The following is a 23,276-nucleotide window of genomic DNA, read 5'->3' as shown; positions in this document are numbered from 1 at the left end:
GGAAATTAATCTATTAACTAGAACAAAAATATCTTTATCTGATCTTAAAATGCATATTTCTTCCAGGATGCTTGCATCAGTTCCCCAGGCCTGTGACTGTCTCAATTCTGATTATCTTAATCTTCACTGACATTTTCTTCCATGACTCACCTTCTCCTTGAACAGAAGGGCTGAGACTGAGATGCCTCTTTCTGGATCTTAGCCTCATGAACGGATTAAAACCTGTTGTTCTTTGATTCATTCTGACTTCTCAGCTGCAACTTTGGGTAGAGGTGGATGCTTTCCCCTCCAACAACTCCTCACTACTGCTGTTCACTCCTTGTTCTTGGCCCCCTTTACTTACAGCATGGAAAATCCCTGCCTCTTTCTACTTCTCAAACCACAAAGGACTTTCACATGCTATGTCTAGACTGCAAGCCTCTTTCGAAAGAGAGCGTCTAGACTGCACGCGGAACTTTCGAAAGAGCAAGCCGCTTTTTCGAAAGAAAGCACCCAGTGAGTCTGGATGCTCTCTTTCGAAGAAGCCCTATTTACCACAGATGTTGCCAGACCAGAGAGTCCTGGTTTTGAGAGGTTCCACCTGTAGTTACTTTACCACACTGAACTAGGGAAAATTGATACAAAGCCTAGTGATTAAATATGGCAGTTGAATGAGAATTTATTAAAATCTGGCTTTATTTTATTGAATGTGGCCAATAGTTTTGAATCCTGATTATTTTAACTTTTTTGGCTACACTATTAGCAGTAAGTGGACAGAGAAACAGGTAAGTCCAATTTGAGTTCTTTAGACTATAATAGATATCTGCTAACTTTTAAATAATTAGCTTTTCACAGTTTTGCTAGTGTAACTAATTAAAAGTGTATCTTCTATTTTTTTAAATGACCTCATTTCACTTTTGTTTGATGAGGAAATATTTAGTGATCCAGCAATGCACACAAGCAGAATGGCTGCTATAAGCAACTGGACGTAAGCAATGGTTCAAAGCATATGTTTTGCTGGATTGAAGGCAAAGCAAATGACAAAGGCTTTACTAGAGACTCATAATTGTGCTATTTCTATACTTATGTGTAACTTTGTCCTCTTTCTGGTGAGATAAATACTTTACTTTATGAAGGTAAATTTGGTTTTCAAAGAGCATAAGCAATTAACATGTTTGAACATTGATTAGTTTATCTCAAAGCTTTTATGTGCTGACATCCATCCGACATCTATCTGAGAGACATGCTTGTCGTAGTGTATGATTCATGTAGTCTATTTTGCATTTAATTGCTGACACATCATAATCAAAACTAGAAACACAAATCTTTAATTAGTTTGAACATTATTGACACGAAAAGAAAATAATTATTCTAAGACTAATGCAGTGTAGCTCACAATAATTTGACTAATAGATCTGCTAACTTCTCTACAGTCTGAATTTTGCTATTGTAGCTAATAGGTAGACTTGTCAGTATTCTACAGTGGTCCTGCTGTTATTATGAGAGTAGAAAGCACCTTAAAGCTATGTAGTTGGCTTATAAGCTGTATATTATTAGCAGTGACAGACTCTCTCACTCCCTCAGGGATCTGATGTCAGGCTGAGTTGGGCTCAGAAACTGGCATATTGTTACTGTATTATGGCTCCAGTTGATTTGCCTTCTGGATAGTAAGAATTGTATGTAATAATATGAACCTATAGTTCGGGGGGGGGGGGGGGGGGTGAGTTGTGGCTTTTCATAAAATGGGCCAAATTAGACTTGTAAGTGGGCAAAACTCTATTCAAGTCACAGTCCTTAGATTTAGAGTCAACAAAGGGAGAACACCCTGCTACAATACATATGAATTTGGCTCAGTAGCTTTTGTGGCTTGTCTTAAAGTGAAATAGGCATTAGGCTACTGCAAAACCCAAAGTTCATAGATTAGCTACAGTAAATGAAAATTATTAAAATGAGGAATAGAAAGTAATATGTAAGTATTAATGAATATATATTCTGAAATATTCCCTTTGTTAGTACATTTTTTTAGATTGGTTTGTGGGGAAAGAATTTAAATGACAGATGGATGAATATCTGTGCATTATGGTTATCACTGGAGGGTGCTTGTCTCATGTTTTAAAGTGATAACTTCTATTTATTTATTTACATGTCCTGATTAGAATAGAGAAAGACTTGGGAAATTAAACTGGTAAATGTAAATTCAGCACCTGATAAATTGCATAAACAATTATTAAAGCAAACAGCCTGACAGTACCTGGATGAAGGCAACAGGCTTGTAAAATCATGCCAAAACAAATTATGTCATAAATATATCAACAAGCTGTGTGCATAAAATACAGTGGACACAGCGTACCTCATTGTAGCTAGGCATTTGGTGAGGTTCCACAAAAGGGTTTTATGGGAAAAGAAGAGCAACGTAAACTAGATTGTACTTCTGTAAGATGGATACCCAGCAGAGGGGGAAGGGAGTCCAGAAGAGCTAGCTGTATTGTAAAGAAGCCTTACTGAAGGCATAGGAGCAAACCATCCCAGTGTGCAGAAATAATAGCAAATATGGTATGTGACCAGCTTGGCTTAACAGAGAAATCTCTGGTGAACTTAGACACAAAAAGGAAGCTTACAAAGAGTGGAAACTTGAATAAATAACTGAGGAGGAGTACAAAAACATTGTTCAAGAATGCAAGGGTGCAATCAGGAAGGCCAAAGTACAATTGGAGTTGCAGCTAGCAAGGGATGCAAAGGATAACAAAAAGGGTTTCTATAGGTACATTAGCAACAAGGTGATCAGGGAAGGTGTGGGAATGGGCAAGGTAACCTAGTGACAGATGATGTGGAAAAAACTGAATGCTTCTTTGCCTCACAGATAAAATCAGCTCCCAGACTGCTCCACCGAGCAAGAGTATGGGGAGGAGGTGAGCAGCCCACAGGTGAGAAAAAATGACTATTTAGAAAAGCTGGATATGCACAAGTCCATGGGGTGGGATCTAATGCATCTGACCCTTCAGAGAGAGTTGGCTATGTGATTGCAGAGCCATTATCCATGATCTTTGAAAACTCTTGGCAATCGTGAGAGGGCCCAAATGATTGGAAAAAGGCAAATATAGTCACCATCTTCAAAAAGGGGAAGGAGGAGGATCTGGGGAACTACAAACTGGTCAGACTAACCTCTGTCTCTGGAAAAATCATGGAGCAGGTCTTCAAGGAATCCATTTTGGAACATTTAGGGTGTGTCTATACTACATGGCTGAGTCGACGGAGCCATGTAGATGAGTCAGGACGGCAAAGGGAAATGAAGTGGCGATTTAAATAATCGTCGCTTCATTTAAATCAAAATGGCCACCGTGCTGTGCCGATCAGCTGTTTGTCAGCACAGCATGGCAGTCTAGATGGGCATCTGCCGACCCCAGAATCCTTTATTGGCAGATCCTGTTGGCAGATCCTTTATGCCTTGTGAAATGAGGCTTACAGGATCTGCCAACGAAGGGTTCTAGGGTCAGCAGATCCCCATCTAGACTGCCGTACTGTGCCGACAAACAGCTGATCGGCACAGCGCGGCGGCCATTTTGATTTAAATTTCCCTTTTTCGAGTAAACTAATCTACATGGCTCTGACGATGGAGCCATGTAGTCTAGACGTACCCTTAGAGGGAAGGAAGGTAATCAGTAACAGTCAACATGGATTCACCAATGGCAAATCATGCCTTTTACGACATAATTGGCTCTGTGGATATGGGGAAAGCAATGGACGTGATATACCTTGACTTTAGCAAAGCTTTTGATATGATCTCCCATAGTATTCTTGACAGCAAGTTAAAACAGTATGACTGGATGAATGAACTCTAAGATTAATAGAAAGCAGGGCTAGATCACAGGGCTCAGTGTAGCTGGCAGCCAGTAGGGTCCTGGAGCTAGTTTTGTTCTGGATGATGGGTTGGTTTGCACCCACAGCAAGTTTGCAGATGACACTAAGCTGGGGCAAAAGGCAGATATGCTGGAGGGTAGGGATAGGAAAGTGACCTAGATAAATTGGAGGATTGGGCCAAAAGAAATATGATGAGATTCAACAATGACAAGTTCAGAGTCCTACAATTAGGACGGAAGAATCCCAAGCATTGCTACAGGCTGGGGACTGACTGGTTAAACAGCAGTTCTGTAGAAAAAGACCTGGGGATGACAATAGCTGAGAAGCTGGACATGAGTCAGCAGTGTGCCTTGTTGCCAAGAAGGCTTACAGCATATTGAGCTGCATTAGTAGGACCATTGCCAGCAGATTGAGGAAATGATTATTCCCCTCCCTTTGGCACTGTTGAGGCCAAATCTGTAGTACCATGTCCAGTTTGGGGCCCACATGTACAGAGAGGATGTGGACAAATTGGAGAGAGTCCAGCAAAGAGCAATGAAAATGAATAGGGGGCTGAAGGAACTGGGCTTATTTTAGTCTTCAGAAGAGAAGAATGAAGGGGATTTTATAGTGGCCTTCAACTACCTGAAGGGGGGGGTTTCCAACTACCTGAAGGGGAGGATGGAGCCAGACTATTCTCAGTGGTGGCAGATGACAGAACAAGGAGCAATGGTCTCAAGTTACAGTATTGAAGGTCTAAATAGGATATTATGAAAAATTATTTCACTAGGAGGGTGGTTAAGAACTGCAATAGGTTGCATAGGATGGTGTTGGAATATTCATCATTATCAGGTTTTAAGATGAGGCTTCAAACAGTGTCCCCATATAGAATGATTTAGTTGAGTTTAGTCCTTCTTTGAGTTGGGGGTCATACGAAATAACCTCCTGAGGTATCTTCCAACCCTAATCTGCTATAATTCTATGAAAACACAAAAAAATCCTCAACACAAAGGACAATTATTAATAGTTCAATGTTGGAAGCTGACATATAAGGGATATAAGGAAAGGTAATCAAAGGCACACAAACAAGGGGAAGCTAAAAACACCCTGTAGAATGCATAGTAGATAAGTGCTGACAAAAGTGTTAAACTATCTCCTCCCTAAAATATGCATTTTGTTTTGTAAATAGTCTAAATATAGGTATACTGAATATAAGCAAATGAAAAAAAGTGGAAAATTTCTGTTGAAATGTAGCAAATTCATACACAACGGTTGTTAAGTTTTGGAAGGCAAGGCCTAACTCACCACTCACAGGACTGTCCAGATTAATTTTTCATCATTTCCATGTCTCAGTTTTACCGCTGTAAAATGAACCTAGTAGTAACACTTAGCAGTTACAAAGCATTTTTGATCTCAAAATGCTTGACAAAAGGACAAGTATTCACTTTTCAGGCAGGATAAAATAAAAGTAGATAGACCGGAAACAATTTTCAGAGACTCTGTATTTCTATTAGATAAGAAATGGTTCTATCCCTTCAAAGATCCAAGTTTTGTTCGCAACTCTGACAAGGGGTGAAATTCTGGCCCCAACAAAGTCAATGGGATTTTGTTATTAACTTCTACTGATTTAGGATATCATCCAATTTCCTACCTCACCTTGGACAAGTTAATTAACAACTTCAGCAAAATTCATTTGCCTCCTAGGAAGTTGGTCTGAGATAGTAAGTAAAAAAGGTATGATGCACAGATAATAACTAAGGGATAGGTTGTTTGATCCTTATTAATGCTGATGAGACCATAATCCAACATATAGACCAACTGAAGCAATAAGACTTATTTGCATAAATAAATACTTGTGTACATGGATAAGTGTTATACAATACAGCCTTAAAATGCAAATTCATGAGTCCTAGTGTTCTAGGCCTTGTATACATATTTCTATTGTGACAGACCCAGACTAGCTTACTGCCAGGGCTTGGGTGAACTTCTCTCTTTTCCCAGAGTTTAAAAAAAAAAAAAAAAAAGCCCAAACCTACCTGCAGCATAATCAGGCAGGCACCTAGGGTCAATTAGAGCTTCCTGATTAGCCACCTGTGGCCAATTAACACCTGTGGTGCTGCATTAAGAGGTCTCCCCCCAGGTAAGGAAGGGAGACGGAAAAGAGTGAAGGACAGAAAGTACTGTTTGGAGGAGCTGTGTGGGGGAGAGGTGAGGACTAATGAGCAGGTACCAAAGGAAAGGTACTGGGAGGGATCATTTGGGGGAAGTGGCCCAGGTAAAGCTTCCAGACAGAGTGTGACTGGAACCCTGCCAGTACTTCTTGGGGCTCTAAATCAAGGTAGCATGTCCACATTAGGGGAGCTTGCCTCAGACTAATTTCCAGGCTTCTCTGTAGTGTATATGCTCTATTTCAGAATAAACTATTCTGGAGTATTTCTTCTGGAATAGCTTATTCTGAAATAATCATGCAATATAGACATAGCCTTAGGGTCCCTGGGCCAGATTGCAGAGTAGTAGGTGAGCCCAGGTTCTCCCAACCTTCCCATGACATCTCAATCTCTGCCTCAAGAAGGGAGATCAGGACTCCAGAGGGGATTTTACCCCAAACTTATGAACTAGGCTGTGATGAGTATGGCTCAGTAAAGAGAAAGAGGCTGTGTGGAGGGCCACAGTGTGCCTCTGAGGCTAACACTATCCATCAGTAGCAAGAGACCCACAGGAAATAGCCAGAGCTTTGCCACACTATGTTAATATATTTTTGTCATAGACATGGGATCAGGATTTGGTCAAATAAAAAAATCATTTCTTCTAGAACAAGGAAAGATGCTGCTCCTGATTCATTACTAAATTGAACCTATCTCCATGCTGCCATTTGATCTGGAGGGTTGTTGGTTTGGGGGTTTTTTTTTTAAGTAACTAGATTTTTTTTTCCAATGGGAAAAGTTAGCTTTTGGTATTTTCATCTCACTGAATTGTTTTTGCTCTAGCTTTATTTTTTTAAGTTGCCTGGGATCAGAAATCAAAACATAGAACCTTTATGCTTAGAGGGGAAAATTTTCAAAATGTGACTACAAGAAGGAATTATAACAAACTATTATTCAACCGTATTAATAGCACCTCAATACCAGGACCTGTCTAGTAAAATGGATTTTAGATTGCCTTTTTATTTTTAATTACATTTATTCAAATATGTTTTGTATATTGATATTTATTTTTGTTGTGTTTGTGACTTGGTCATTAATTTGAAAATAATTTTCAAACTATAAAAAAAATGATAGCACTCTATCTGGCCAGTTTAAAAAAATCTTAATCCAATGTCCTTACTATTATTTTATGATTTATGCTATTTAGAGTAAAGCAAGACTGAAATAAAACATTTAGCCCAGGACTCTACAGATGGAGTTTTGAATGTGCGAATCTACTTGTGGGCTAAATCAGTGCATTAGAAGTTGTGAGCCTATGTTGAGTCATCTAGAACTATGAATATTTCAACTCAAAACTAACTTAAGGTCAAAAGTGAAAGGCAAATATTTTTTTTTCCCCTGGCCAAAATAAAGGTTTTTTTGAAGTTGTCAAGTGTCATATTTGCCTGAAATGAATTTGATCTCCAGCTATTGAGAAGATGGTTTGTACAATATTACAGTAATATCACATTCCAAAAGCAATATATTCATGTACATGGATAAAAAGGTTAATGGATGGTTTAGCATTTGTGATGTATCTGCAGCCTTTTAAAAACTACAATTTTTAAAGTCATAACATTCAGAAAGGCATACATTATAAAATTATAATTTATAATGTCATCTTCAGATTATGGGCCAGATTCTCTGGTTTCAACTGTTCACTTTTTTCACTCAGTCAATGTAATAGGAATTGATTTCAGCCATTTGTGGCAAGTGGAGACTTCCTTTTTACCCTTCATAGAAAAGAGAGGGCATATTGTGGGCAGAGAGAACAGGGAGTTAGGGTACATAGGTCCATTTCACCCTTCCTCTGCTGGTGTAAAGATCCTTTTAGACATTTATGACAGTAGCATGAGATTGAATAAGCCAGTGATTGCTCTAACTTCTACCAGGTGTGGTGGACACTGGATCAAAGAAATGTAATCAGGTCCCTTTATTCCACTCCTCTGTGGCACCCAAGACCTGCTTGAGCAGAGTGAAGAATCCAGCCCTATATTTTTGCAAAGCTCCTTCACAAATATAAAACTGCATATATACTGTGTTTGAAATATGAAATTGGGAAGTATTTCAAATGCCTTTGTCACTGATCAGACAGCCCTGACTGCATGCAAGGAAAATGATATGCACTGATTACTAAAAGTTTTTTTAATTGCTTGGTTCTTTCAGTTCACTCTCTGTCTCAGAAAATATTGAATAGGTGTCTAAGCATCAACCTTTTCAACAGGAATAAAGCACAGATATAAATAACAGACAATGACTTTGTGAATTTTAATCATAAGGATGACACTTGAAAAAAAGAGCAGAATAATTTTGCACCTGAAAATTATTGTGCCAAAGAAGAATTTAAATAATAGAAGGTCTCTGAGTGGCACTAATTAATAAATAAAATAAAATATCTTCCACATGAGAAGAAATACCTGACATTATTCCATGTTGTCATCATTTAATGTATTGCTGCTGTTAGACACATTGCTTTTTCTTAGGTTACACCATGCATTTGATTGTAAGTGTTCCAGTGCAGTCCACATACACTCTGTGGTCTGTCAAATTCCTTGTTTTTTAAAATGAGTGTGTACAGCAGAGATACCTAAACTCCTGACCATTTTAATTAGACTGGGCACTAAGGGCATTCAGCTTAATGATTACATCAAGCAGACCATCATTTTTCAACCTATACAAGAAAGGAGGAATTGGAATGTAACTGTCAAACTCAACTTCACTTTTGTCCTCAGCTAGGACTCAAATATGGATCATCACAAATAAAGGCGAGGGACAATCCCTGTGGGTCCCAGCTTCATCTTTATGGAATGTTAATTTGGAGTAAGATGCAGTAATGAAGGGTGCTTGGGTTTTGGATGAAAATAGCACCACTATTTATAGCATTGTAAGGAATGTTTGGACAAGAAAAAAATATTTTATCCCACGAATCTTAGGAGAGAATATCTGGTGTAGTCTGGGAAATTCCCAGGAGGTAAGCCTTGAAGCATCTAAGCCTGGAGAAAAAGAAATGAGCTGGTCTTGTTGTTTTCTTTATTGACAACGCCAAATCTTGAGGAGAGGTATATTTTGAGTTTACACAATACGTGGACTATACTTGGAGGTCACCTGCTCACAATGACAAAATCAGAGGATGTTGTAAATCAGATAAATGTTTAAGACATTTTTAAAATGTCTAGTCAGCTCGAAGAAAGCTAGCTCAATATTGATAGTGTTACATAGATGAGAACTCAAGTGTAAGGAAAGGGTAGAAATACAGAGTAAAAAAATAAGAGAAGATGAAGGGAAATAGAAGAAAGGAAAAAGTAGAAGGTTCTTCTCTCTGTCATGTCAGTTATTTGCTTAGGAATTGAATAGGCTTGGGGGTTAGGAGTCAGAACCTGAAGATAACTACCTGGGATGGCTAGGTTGAAAAATTGTGTTTATGCCTGTGCTATACATCTATGCAGATCAGAAGGAGGGTTGAAGAGCAAGATGAGCTGACTCCAGAAGGACTGAAGAAAGCTAAAATGAAACAATAGGGATATAAGTGAATGACACATGTCATTAATTAGGCAGGCCTGCTTACAGAGGGTAATCACCTGAAAAACTTGCATTTGAAAATTTAACAATGATGATGTGCCTGAATTCTGTAGCTCATAAACATGATGCAAAATACTATGACTTCTGATCCTTTGCTACACATTTGCAGATAATTACTGTTACACATTAGGGGGTAGATTTTCAAAGCTGTGCAGAGAAATGTAGCTATGTGACTCCCATTTAAAGTCAATGAGAATTGCTCAACTAAATCCCTGAGTGTTGCTTTGAAAATATACCTATTACCTGCCTGGGAGGTTGAAAAATATGATTTTCATACCTATTTTTGAAACATTTTGCAGTGTTTTAAGTGACTTTTTTTTTTTAGGATTGATCCTCAAAACACCTTATTTCTTATAGAACACTTTCTCAAACTGTATTTGCGATATTCCTTCCAAAGCTCATTACCTGTACTAAGATTTCAGCATTCTTATTTCTTTGCATTTATGGTCAGACATTTTTGCCTCTATTTCCCCCCTGTATTTGTGGGTATTAGTTATGCTTTGCTGCAAGGCAAGTGTCTAAACTTATTAATGAAATGACTGTCCCTACTGTTATTAGAATAGTACTGTTCATGCATTTAAACTGAACTCAGTTTGAAATGTTAAAGCAGTGTCTGAATTGTCATTATGAATCACAGAAAACAATGAACAGATACAAAAGAAAACAAATTATCCTAACAATATAAATTCTACAATCACATACAGAAAATATGGGATTCATATAGTATATACGAACATCATTAATGCCCACTTCAGATTTCTAATGAATAAGATCTCATTTTCCTCAAACATATTCATAATATACACAAGAATTATACTACTTCCTAGTGCATTGAAAATACTAGTTAGCATTCTTTAAATTTTGTCCCACTGGTTATTTTCCTGATAAAACCCTATGATCACACTGAGAATACTAACAAACAGGGAATCTATTTAATATGACATCTTTCAATATTGACAAGCATTAGTTAGGAAATTGATACTCTCACTACTATAAATAATGATGCAAAAATTATTGAACATCTGTGATTCTGTAAATCTGTAATTTTAACTTTCTTACTACAACAACCTGTGAAATATCATCTTACCATTTTAAGATGGCTTTCTGAGACAGAAATTATAGTTACAGTACCATCCTTTTGCTTGGAGTATGAATCCCACTCTGACATGAACTATATTTATACAGGGTCATGTTCATATCTAATTCTGTCTTTGTTTTGCTACTTGAATCTGTGGAAATGTGAGCTTAACAAATATAATCATTATTCTTTATTTCTTTAAATACTTAGGAGAATAATTAAGGCAGAATATGATGTTATCTAAATAAAAGGAGAGAGAAAGGGAAAGAGCATGAATCATACACCTCAACTCTGTCATGGGAATCTAGGGCAACCTTGATAAAAATCACAGAAATGAAGGTTAAAACCAGGACTCTCTCTAAAACATAAAAAAAGGATTGCAGCCTTCAATACAAGGGATTGTGAATCTTAAAAATCATTTGAAAGAAATCTCAGTTGCTAAGTTCAAAATCTGAGTTTAGCGACCAAAGACAAGTGCAAAGATGAGGAATATTTTTGATTGAAATCTGGAAATGTGTGTGAAATGAATCTAAGGACATATCTATACATCAACATTTTCTCGAAATAACTAGCATTATTTCAAAATAAGTTAGTTCACATCTACACAGCAAGCAGTTATTTCGAAATAATGTCAAAATACCTTCAAACTGGAGGAATTCTTACTCTGACTCCCCTTACTCCTCGTATAATGAGGGTTACAGAAGTCAGAGGAAGAGTGCTCTATTTCTAAATAAGTGCTGTGTAGACGCAGGGGCAGATGACTGTTTTGCGGGGCCCTGGGCAGCATAATTCCGCGGGGCCCCCCCTTTGCCACGACACATGCGCAGTGACAGCCATGCGTATGCGCGGTGGCGCCATGGCGCATGCGCGGGGCTTTCTGAAGTGTGGGGCCCGGGGCAGCCGCCCCGTTTGCCCTGCCCTATATCCGCCCCTGTGTAGACGCTCCCAATTTCTAAATAAGCTATTTTGAAATAAGCTACACAACTGACATAGCTCAATTTGCGTAGCTTATTTTGAGTGAAGCCCTGCTGTGTAGATGCACCCTTAGTGACATCATTAGGGTACCTGAGGGTAAAATTTTTCAAGAGCACCTAAGCAATGTAGCAATCTAAGTCCCATTTTCAAAAACAACTTTTAGACAATTAAAAATCTAATTAAAAGACTATGGAATGTAGTTTAAGTGCCTATGTCTCTTTTGAAAATTGGACATAGGCTCCTAAATCACACAGACAGTTGGAAAATTTTGCCATGAATACTTCATAACTCTCTCATGTTTCCCATGACAAACCTGTGTGTCATGCAGAAGTCTCTCTCAAGGAAAGAAATGAAGTGATTGAGACAATAAGTTAAGTCACAGAAGGATAGATTCACAAAGACCCTTGCCATCATACCTACCTTTAAACTACCACTGGGATTCACAAAGCTTGAGTTTGGTGCTTAGGCTCCCTATGCAATGAGGGTACGTCTAAACTACATGCCTCTGTCGGCATGTAGATTTGTTTGTTCAGCAAAGGCAAATGAAGCCGCGATTTAAATGATCGCGGCTTCATTTACATTTACATGGCTGCCGTGCTGAGCCGACAAACAGCTGACCAGCTGTTTGTCGGCTCGCGCGTTAGGCTGGACGTTCCCCCTGTCGATATCAAAACCCTTTGTCGGCAGCCCTGGTAAACCTCATTCCACGAGGAATAACGGGGCTGCCGACAAAGGGCTTTGATGTCGACAGGGGGAATGTCCAGACTAGCGCGCAAGCCGACAAGCCGACAAACAGCTGATCAGCTGTTTGTCAGCTCAGCGCGGCAGCCACGTAAATGTAAATGAAGCCACGATCATTTAAATCGCGGCTTCATTTGCCTTTGCTGAACAAACAAATCTACATGCCTCTGCCGACAGAGGCATGTAGTCTAGATACAGCCTGAATGGGCAGGTAGGTTCCTTAGAACGGTATTCACAAAAAAGAGCATACGAGGCAGCTAGCCACTGAAAGGTGACCAGGTGAGGAATGCGTCCTAAGTCTGACCTCCTATCAGTGAGATTGGCACCTAAGTATGGATGGGAAGGAGACTCCTCTCTCTGCTTGGGACTTTCAGCTATAAACCCTCTCTAAGCATTAGGTGCCTATACCATTTTTGCAAGAAGCTGGGAAAGAGGACCTCCCTCATGACTTTTAGTTTATTGATTAGTATAATATGTGAGCTATGGGAAACCCCCCACTTCAAATCCCTCTTCCACAAGAGAAGGGATTTGAATAGGGCTCAATAGCCTCTCAGCTGAGTGCTCTGGCCAGTGGACTATGGGATATTCGGAGGCTGGTGCCCTCAGTTTTGTACTACACTACAAGGTTAGGTACAACACCTTATGCTGACCTGGCATAGCTCAACAGTGCAAGGTAGAAACACAGGCATCTAGGGAACTTTTATTGCAAAAATTAGGTGCCAAATGAGTTTAGGCACCTCCAGGGTTTGGTAACAGTTGAATGGATGTTTTATGAATCTCGGTGGGATCTGATGCTGAATATTTAAAGGGACAGTTAGATGCCTAAATTCTTTTGTAAGTCTAATCCACAGAGATTGTGAAAATTTTAATGGTATTTAGATTCATAGATATATCTATTAAGGTTTTCAAAATCACTGTGTAGTTAAGCACCTACTAGCTTCTTGGAAATCTCAGTGAGCACCCACCTGCATTTTTAGGTGACTAAATGGTTTTAAAGATCTTTCTCCAAGGTCACACAGGGAACATCTACACAGCAGGACAGAAGTCAAATGAAGATACGCAACTTCAGCTATATCAACTGTGCAGCTGAAGTTGAAATAGCTAAATTCAGATTTTGGTGCTGTCTACATAGCAGGAAGTCAAAGGAAGAACACTCTTTCTTCAATTTCCCTTACTTCTCATGAAATGAGGCTTAAAGGGGTTGGAGTAAGAAGTCCTCCTTCTCAAAATTATTTTGAAATAATGGCTTGCTATGTAGATGCGCATTTTGTTATTTTGTAATAACATCGGTTATTTTAAAATAACGCTGTTGTACAGACACAGCCTCAGAAACCCTAAACACATAGGCTGTGTCTACACTGCACCCCTTTTCTGGAAAAGGGATGCAGATTAGACACTCTGGAATAGGCAAATCCGCGGGGGATTTAAATATCCCCTGCGGTATTTGCATTAACATGGCTGCCGCTTTTTTCCGGCTTGGGGATAAGCCGGAGAAAAGCGCCAGTCTAGACGTGATTCTCCGGAAAATAAAGCCTTTTCCGGAGGAGCTTTTATTCCTACTTTCATTTATTCCTACTTTTATTCCTCCTTTTAAGTAGGAATAAAAGATCCTCCGGAAAAGGGTTTATTTTCCGGAGAATCACATCTAGACTGGCGCTTTTCTCCGGCTTATCCCCAAGCTGGAAAAAAGCGGCAGCCATGTTAATGCAAATACCGCGGGGGATATTTAAATCCCCCGCTGATTTGCCTATTCCGAAGTGTCTAATCTGCATCCCTTTTCCGGAAAAGGGGTGCAGTGTAGACACAGCCATAGAGAAAAGCCACGATCTTGGGTTTCCTAAGTTTCAGGTAAATTTTCCCAATCAAACAACCATTCTCCCTCTCATCTTCTAACTACTGTCAAGAACTTGTAAAATATATTGGTTGTGCTTTACCCCAGTATTTTATAAACCCAAATACATTAAATAAATTTTTAAAAAATATGTAGGCTAGGGAAAGCCAAATGACCATCAAAAAGTTCAATATATAAAGGGCTCAGGGACTCAGGTCCCACTTGGATATGCATCATACATCTGCCTCCTTTATTAATGGAGTGAAATATTTTTCAGTATGATTAAGGGGAGCAGAACTGGGTCAGTGATGAATGAGGAGAGCATTTGCAAGTGTAGCCAACTGAATAGCTGTGAAATATATTTTCACTCTTCAGTTTTCCCATCCCCAAATCAATCCTTCTATCCGTCATCTATCCATTGGTTGGATCCTTAACTCAACTAATGTTTCAGGCTTTTTAAGAAAATAAAATGAAAATGTGCATGCTTCATTAAAATCATTGCTCTGAGGTGGGACTGGGAATGAGGAGTTCAGTATACAGGCTACCCTGAAGAATGAGAACTACCCCAGCCCTCTCTCACTGCAGTAGCTTGGGGCCTAGTGAGAAGCACCTCTCCATGGCCACTGCAGCTCCAGCGGGCACAGCCTGGAGAGGGGTGCATGTCCCTTAACAGGGTCCAGGTTCATCTGTCCCCTGTGCTTTCCAGTCGGTGATGAATACAGCAAACTGTGCAGTTTCCCCTCACTCCCTGACAAAAGGGAAACAGCCAGCAATGTTCCCGTACGAATTCAAGGGGGGGAACTTTGCCCCTCACCCTTCCCAGAGGTCACCGGACTCTGGTCTGGAGCAGGCTCGGATGGGAGGGACATGCCTCCAGCCAGCCCTTTTTACCTGCCTTGTGATTCTGTCTATTTTCTGTATGGTTTTTTGAGAAGCAATCCCATTTCAGGCACATCCCATTTTCCTGGCACATGCAAACTCTTACCTTGCTTTAAGTTATGATCAGAGGAAGCTATATACCAAATTTGATGGTCCTAGTGCTTACCATTTAGTAGTTGTTGAACCAACAGACAGACTATCTTAAATATATAGTAGATATAATTTATTTGCTGAAAACACCAAATGTTCCTTCATGACTATTTTATTTGAAAAAAAAACCTAAACACTTTTTTTGTAAACAACTATTTAAAACTTTCATTGAACATTTCTCCTATAGTTAGGAGAAATGAAACATTTTAGCCTCCAGCCCTCACTCTACATGAAAATAAAGGTTGTAATAACACTTTAAAAAATAAAACAGCAGTGGGTAGCATGGATTTGATTAAAATTGGTATCTACATCACTTTCATACTATTTGATTGAATCTTTACTTTGGTGTGTCAATGACTAACATGAAGACCACTACAGTAACTCACAGATGGAGTGTGTAAAATCCATATCCCTCAAGTTTACAAAAATTAGGCATTAGCTATTTATTATTCGTCTGTTTAAAGAGTTCCAGTCATTTAAACAGAAACAATCCTATGTGAAATAGGTGACTATTCATGATATCAAATAGTCAAGACAAACAATTTGTGAAACCTTAATATAATGAAAATTATTCATATAAACTATTCAGTAAATACACATTCATAACAAATGTCTGTAGAATTCCAGATCAGTTCTTCAATTATTTACAAACAGAACAAAGGGTCAGATTAATCACACAGTATTAGTTGCAAATGAACTTTGTCAAAATCTAATTTGTAGCTATGTCCCCCATTCAGTAAAACTTGTAAAAGAGAGTCTAAAGTTAAGCACATATTTAAGTTCCACTGTCTTCAAAGCTAACTACATATCGAAGTAGCATATTTACCATCCAGAATAACACTACATTCCTTTTGTAACAACAAAATTGTACAATGCATTTGCCAGGTCTGATTGGTTTCTGTCTACATGTTGCTCTATATAATTATCTCTGCTTAATTCCCCTAGGTGAGTTAAAACATTGTAGCCTCCATACCTGTAGAAATAATACAGCTGGCCACATTTTCTGTCACCCATCAGAGGAAGTTAGATTACCTGACTCACCATGGAAACCTGAGGTTGTTGAGATAATCTATCAAGTTGCAGCATTCAGAAGTCAAGGCAGAGATAATAGAGTGACTATACAGCAGCTGCCCAAAAAAGAGCAGGAGAAAAACAGGGCCAAGGCCTCACATGGTGTAAATTATCATAGACTATGCAAGCAGGGGGGGGCTACGCTGATTTGCATTAGCTGAAAATCTGGTTGTTCTGGAAATAGTAAAAAAAAAAATGTATCCACACATATATGTCTGACAAGTGCAAAATTATCAGAGGGCCATGCAGAGTCACAGTTTTAAAAAATTCTCAGTAATACTGATTTTTAAAAAGATATGGGCTACATTTGAATAGTTATGAACCTAGCTCTATGCAGGAAAAAAGTACATGTTTCTGATTACCTACATTTGCACACAGAATTACTGAATTGCATGCACAAGTGATCATTTAGTTAAACATTTGCCATTACCATATTTATCTACGTAACTGCAGTAACCATGCAGCTAGTTCAGGCAAGCGATTATATCTGTGCATTTTGGCAATGGTCTGTACACAATGAAAAGAATCTGGGGAGAACATTACTCACAAGTTTATTTCAAAGCTGTATTTTTAAGCTACTTGATGACTTGCTCAAGGCTAATCAGTACAATTTCAGTAAAATCTTTACTTTTCAACTGGACAATGGATGTTTCATATTTTAAAAGGTTCCTATTATGTTGTATTAGACATTTGTCAGATTGTAGAGGATCTTCTATTTTTCCTGTCTCAGAACCCATTTTAAAATCATAGGAAGCATAAGTCATGGTCCTCTTGGCAATATAAGGTATAATTGCATGAGTGATGCTCATAGTATGTGATTTATATTGATATTTTCTGTTTGTTAAGCTTCAAGAGAGTCACTGAATCTTTGTGTTAAATGATGGGGTTGATGCTATTTTCCTAAGGAGGCAGGATGAGGCTTTCCTCTCTCCCAACCAATTCAGGATAGACTGGGAGTAGGGAATAAACATAAATGCCTGCAGACACTACAGAGAATAAGAAGGCTTCTACAGGGTCCTGACTTAGCAAGGGATGAACATCAGCAGAAGACTGTCAAACTCTGTGAGCCTGTGGACAAACTGAGGCCAGCTGTGGGAGATAAGTTACAACCCAGCTTCCTGAGCAGAGCTGGGATTGTCAGCAAGGAGGGGGATAGTAATTGCTTGATTTATCCAACTCCAGAAGGAGGATAAATCAAGACTCCTGGTAGAGCGTGAGCTAGGACTCCAGCTAAGGATAGACAAAGACTAAAAGGTCTGGGATCAAAGTTAGCAGGGGAGACCTCAGAGGGACCTGAAATCCAGAAGCATCTTTTTGTTCATTTTGGAGTCTCTGTTGTAGCCCATTTTATATGAAGTTTTATAATAAACAAGTTCTAAGGAAGGTATAATGAAATGAAACATCAAGAGGGACTGAAGTGAAGGATTCCTGTGGGGGGTAAACTGAGGCATGGAATATGTGCCGTGTTCCACTAAATCAACAGGGGGTGTTGCAAGGAAAGTATGCCCTCTGATGATCTCAACAGTGGATGCAGTTTTCCCTGCATTAGATGATCCTCTTGCAGAGTGGCTATATACAGAGAATAGAGCAGATCCCATTTGAGTGATGTATCTGGAGTCTGCTATGGAAATAACAGGGAAATGACTGAGTAACTGTGGTAATAAAATATCTTCTTTTTGGGGGAGCCCTTCTCTAGATCTTCAGCTTATGTAAATCAGCATAACGTCTATATCTAAATAGTATTCTGTTCCTTAACTAAAACCTCCTACAGGGGTGCATGGGGACTAGGGAGAGGTAGTATTTCTGTTGGAGGAACATGTGTTCATCTGCTTTGGTCCTCACCTCCAGCTCTGGCATGTAACTCCAAGTAGCTGTCTGCATGTGACAGTGGCGGAACAAACCATTGACTCATGGAACCCCTTTGACGAGTAGGCCAAACTGAGTGAGGTAGCTGATGGGTCTTTTGCCCTCTGTGAGATAGGGAAACTGCCTTTCTCTAGCATGTGAAGACTGTTCTGGTGGACTGGGTGGAGGAAATCAATTTGTGAATCCACTGTCATGAAGGCAGTTCAGCAATGCACTATGGGGCATACAGAGAACAAAGATGTTCTGGTCACCCACTGTAGCAAAGGATATCCCCACCATGATGATGCTTTGTGCCCATGGGACTTCCACAGTCGAGAGAATGGGACTGCCCATGTGCAACAGCTTTCTCACTTAAAACAGATTTTCTCGCAGCTCTCAGATCATCATCATTGTCGTGATGGGCTACCAACAAACTAACAATATACCTCACACATCCTAAATATTTAGGTCTAAATATAAACATGTTAACATACACATATCAGGAAATATATTGCTTGCACTGAGGCAGATCAAACTGCAGTTCAAGAATTTGCCCTGAGACACATGGCTGCTACTCCTGTTGTCTTTAATGTGCCAATGAATCTGAAAGCCCACAAATAATAAAAAACAACATGTAGAATAGTACGATTTTTATCTTCATGTGTTTGAAAAGGACACTAGAGTAGCTACTAGCACAGCGAAAGGGTACTATATCAAAGAAGAGCTATGTACACAAACAAAGAGTAGCCCCTTGCTCCAGGGCAAACAGCATAAAATAGTCCCATTAAGTGCAAATATTTGCAATAGGTCAATGGACACAATCTCACTAATTATTTTGTACTCAAAGGCATGGTGGGTCTTTTTTTTAGTTTCATATTTTGCTATCCCTTAGTAATAGTATTATTTTAAGAAATTGTGAGAGTACCACCCAATTAAGTTCTTCCATACTGGAAACTCCTTGTTGTGAGATACTTCCTGAAGCCCACTCACAAGTGCAGTCCTCTATAGTAGCAGGAGCAGCCATGGGGACTACAGCCCAAGCATGCTTTAGGGTGTGTCTGGACAGCACCCTTCTGTCAGAATAAGCTACACAATTTGCACTACGCAAATTGCGTAGCTTATTCCGAGTCTAGGTCAAAAGAGCCTATTTTGAATGTTGACGCTGTGTAGTCAGCACCACATTTCAAAATAAGGTACTATTCTGACAAATCCCTTACCTCTCATGGAACAAGGGCTATAGGGATGCCAGAATAGCACGCCCACTATTTCGGGAAATAGCAGGAGCGTTAAAAGACTCAGGGTTGCTGTTTCGGGATACTATCCCGAAATAGTGCTGCAGTCTAGTCATACCCTAATTAGACATGAAGAAGAGATATTTTCTTCAGGAGAAGAGCTGATCAGAAAGAAGGTGACTGTGTGTATTTTGCAGAAGAGTGAATTTCAGCACCTTTCCCCAAATCAGGAGGAATCCTGAGGGAAGACTCCTGAAGTGTTTTTCTCCTCTTGCAGGGATTATTTTGAGGGATGAGTGGTCTCCCCTCCTTTCCAGAACATACTGGAGAGACACAGGACCAGAACACCCACATTTTTACCTCCCAGCACTGATAAGAGACTATGGATTTCATGTAAATTGGAAAGTTTTTGAACAGCTGAAATGGCTTCAAAAAACCAATAGCATGTCATCAGTTTCATGAATCTGATGGGAAAATTGCTGGTTACATTAAACTATTAATTTCATCTATCTGACGTTCTAGCTATCTATAAATAACAATATAGCATTTGTCAAAATAGCGCCAGAATATATCTTGCCATGATATGAATTCAATTTTCAATAATGAACTGAACCTGTATGTTCACCTTTAATGCCTGACCTAAATGCGATTAACCTGATTTAATCTGAAATGAATCAGTCAGCATGTAAGCAGTCCCACTTTCATTTCTGTCTGTTAATGAAATGGCATTGTAGACCCCTAGAGTGTGCCACCAAAAAGCAGTATATTAGGGACAGTTAAAAAAATATTTCATTATCATATGATTATTCTACTGCTTAGAAATCTGGCTGGTTCGCTGAAAATGAAATAGTAAAACTTTACAATATATAAAAAAAACCTAAATCTCTTTTGCTTCTAGGAAACAAAATGGTTGTCCTGTATCGTATACAAAATTTCACTTAAAAAACTGATGACTGCAGTAGAAGCCAACCTGGAAGATTTATGATCCTAAACTAAATAATTTTGGTTATTAGACATTTATCTCAGAGGACATCGCCTCACAGAAACATGAACAGAGTACACTGTGTTGAGAATGCCAATGTGATGCTTTCTGAGTGATGCCTTGAAGTAGTGACAAGACATTTGTCTCCACAAACCAGGAAAGTTCATGATGGGTAGATCAGGGTAATCTTCTGAGGGGTGGGTTCTGAGGGGTGATTCTTCTACCGTAGCAGTCTTCTTCAGTAGCTGTTAGCCGATGGTCAGGGCAGTGTGTGTGTGTGTGTGTGTGTGTGTGTGTGTGTGTGTGTGTGTGTGTGTGTGTGTGTGTGTGTGTGTGTGTGTTACAACCGAGTTTTCAACTGCTGGGACACAAGGCCCCGTCGCCGTGGGCAGTTTAGGAGAGACTGACGGGCTCTCCAAGGAGTTTAACGTCCGTGTCTTTGTCTTCTAGGATCGGGATCCCTTCGTGGAGGGCAGCCAACAGGCTGACAGATGCCCCAGAGTTTATAGGAAGAGCTTATTACATTTTCGATTTTAACTGCTAGGATACAGGATTCGCAGCGGGCAGCCTAGGGAAGACTGAGAGATGCCCCTACGGTTCTGTTTTATGGAAGTGACATGATTCAAGTGCCCAAGCTCTTCCTATACCTCTTCCTTATGACCAGCTGGAGTTTTTTTAAATTGTGCTTGGTTTTATTACAGCAACTGAAGGAGTTAGGTTAAAGCTTAAACAGTTACATGTTTATTAAAGAAGCTTATAAATTATATGGTTACAATGGCTATTGCTTTATTTTTTAACTGCTAGCAAATATAGATCTTAAAAATGGTTACAGAGAAAATAAAGATAGAAAATAGAAATAATGGTACCAAGTGACAGCTTAATCTTTAAAGAGCTTTAAGTCTATGTGTACACTTAAGACAAAGGACACATCCAGGTACAATTTTTACCCCCTTCTGTGCCTCTTGACTCCAGCGTATCAGGCCAGGGCCGGTCCCTCAATTCCTAGGACAGATGAATACGAGGTGGGCATCCCCGTGGAACCTTGGGAGGCCAATCACCTAACCTGACCAGCAGATAGATGGTAGATTGACACTCAGAGTAAGTGTGCTGCTGGACCCATCTTTATACCCATAGGGGCCCATATCCTCTTTCTTATCTAAGATGCCAAATTGTGTTGGTCCGTCTTTGTGACGTCAGTTCTTGCAAGGGAGTTCAACTTAATTTACACTTGCAAGAGAGATAACTAAATTGTGTGTACTGGACATTTTTTACTGGGCAGGAGATTCTTCCCCCCGGACAGTGTGTGTTCGTATTAATATAGGTTTCAGTCAAGGGCACTCCTTGGCATCCTCTTGGTCAGCAATTGGCTTATCTCTGTTTACAGCCATCCAGGGTCACAGCAGCCTGCATATCCGGGCCTTCTGTCAAGGATCTTATTGCTCTGTGTGCCCTGTATGCTTCCAGGCAAGCAAAGATGGATGTTACAGGGGGGTTTCTGTCTGGCTACAGTAGCCCATCAAAACTTCACAGCTGTTTACTCCTGGAGAACTTTGCTGTATCTTTCATGGTTAATAAAGGCCTGTGTCATACTGTTCCCCAGACACTGCCTATGATTTGGGACAGTCTTGGGAAAACAGTATTATCAATTACAAAGATGTAGCATTGTGCTACATAGAAACTTCAGTGTATTCTCAGGTAAAAGTCTCATTTAATCTTCTTGACTTGCATATGCTACATAGTATCAGAGGGGTAGCCGTGTTAGTCTGAATCTGCAAAAGTGGCGAGGAGTCCTGTGGCACCTTATAGACTAACTGACGTGTTGGAGCATAAGCTTTCATGGGCAAAGACCCACTTTGTCTAAGACTGTGAATGGCTCGCTAACTACAAAAGCAGCTTCTCCTCTTGGAATTCACACCTCCAGATCAGCTACTAGAAGTGGGCCTCATCCTCCCTGATTGGATCCACAACGTCATCTCCAGCCTGATTCTGGCCTGCATATTTATACCTGCCTCTGGAAATTCCCACTACATGCATATGACGAAGTGGGTTTTTGCCCACAAAAGCTTATGCTCCAACACTTCAGTTAGTCTATAAGGTGCCACAGGACTCCTTGCCGCATATGCTACATAGTCAGAGCTACATTCTGCCAAGCTCTTCTGTGGGTACATAGTGCATGGACAGGAGCTTTCCTTACTTCTGTTCTGTGTCTTAAGTAAAGGCCAGGCAGAATTGCAGCTGCTGCTCAGGAGCAGCACAAGTCTAATCCGCCCTATTCTGCACAGAACCCAACAAATGTCTGGAAGGAGTTTGGGAGCTTCCAGAGCTCACTTGCTATACGGGTAGGAATAAGCTGCACCCTAAAGACAAAGTGGGCATTCACATCCCAGAAGCTCCATGAGTCTTTCTGGCCTCTAGGTTCTGCCCTCTGAGGTTGCATAAAGGGCACATTGTAGCTAAGAAAGCAAAAGTACCCATCAGTTTTGCCTTTTTTATGTATTTTCTTCAGAAATCCTCTGAGTTCAGATGGACAGAACTACATTGCTTAAAGAAAGATGTCCTATTTCTGACTTCCTACATGATTACAACCACTGCCACTCACCACAGGACATATCGCCCTGCCTTCATCAGCAACCTGGCACATTTTCTGTCTATTGCATTCCTGTCTTGCTGTCATCTCTGGGCTATCAGCCAGGAAAAGGGCAAAGGCTGAGCATGCTGCTTTAATGACTAGTGTCATGCTGAACTATTGAGTCAGCCAAAGACAGCAGAAAACTTCTAGTATTAACCATGGCTATTCTCATTTTCCTTCCAAATACTAAAATTTTAGTTATTTATCTCTAATAAAGCAAATATTACAACTCCTATTAAGCCTCCAGAGAGACCTTTTCAATAATTTTTTTTCTTTCTCTCTTTC

The 23,276-nt window shown here is 39.7% G+C and overlaps 1 long non-coding RNA gene across 1 annotated transcript in view; it reads right to left on the bottom strand.

The window, feature by feature from the left end:
* The window catches only part of LOC142827115 (uncharacterized), a 33,236-nt gene extending 16,879 nt beyond the window's left edge, over positions 1–16,357 (bottom strand). The window contains exon 1 of the long non-coding RNA XR_012901543.1: positions 16,274–16,357. This is a non-coding gene — a long non-coding RNA (uncharacterized LOC142827115). The remainder of the gene's footprint in view (positions 1–16,273) is intronic.
* Between the last annotated feature and the right edge of the window lie 6,919 nt (positions 16,358–23,276).

This window comes from Pelodiscus sinensis, chromosome 2, assembly GCF_049634645.1.
Source record: "Pelodiscus sinensis isolate JC-2024 chromosome 2, ASM4963464v1, whole genome shotgun sequence".
Classification (NCBI taxonomy): domain Eukaryota; kingdom Metazoa; phylum Chordata; order Testudines; family Trionychidae; genus Pelodiscus; species Pelodiscus sinensis.
This window is presented reverse-complemented; position numbering and strand designations above follow the sequence as displayed.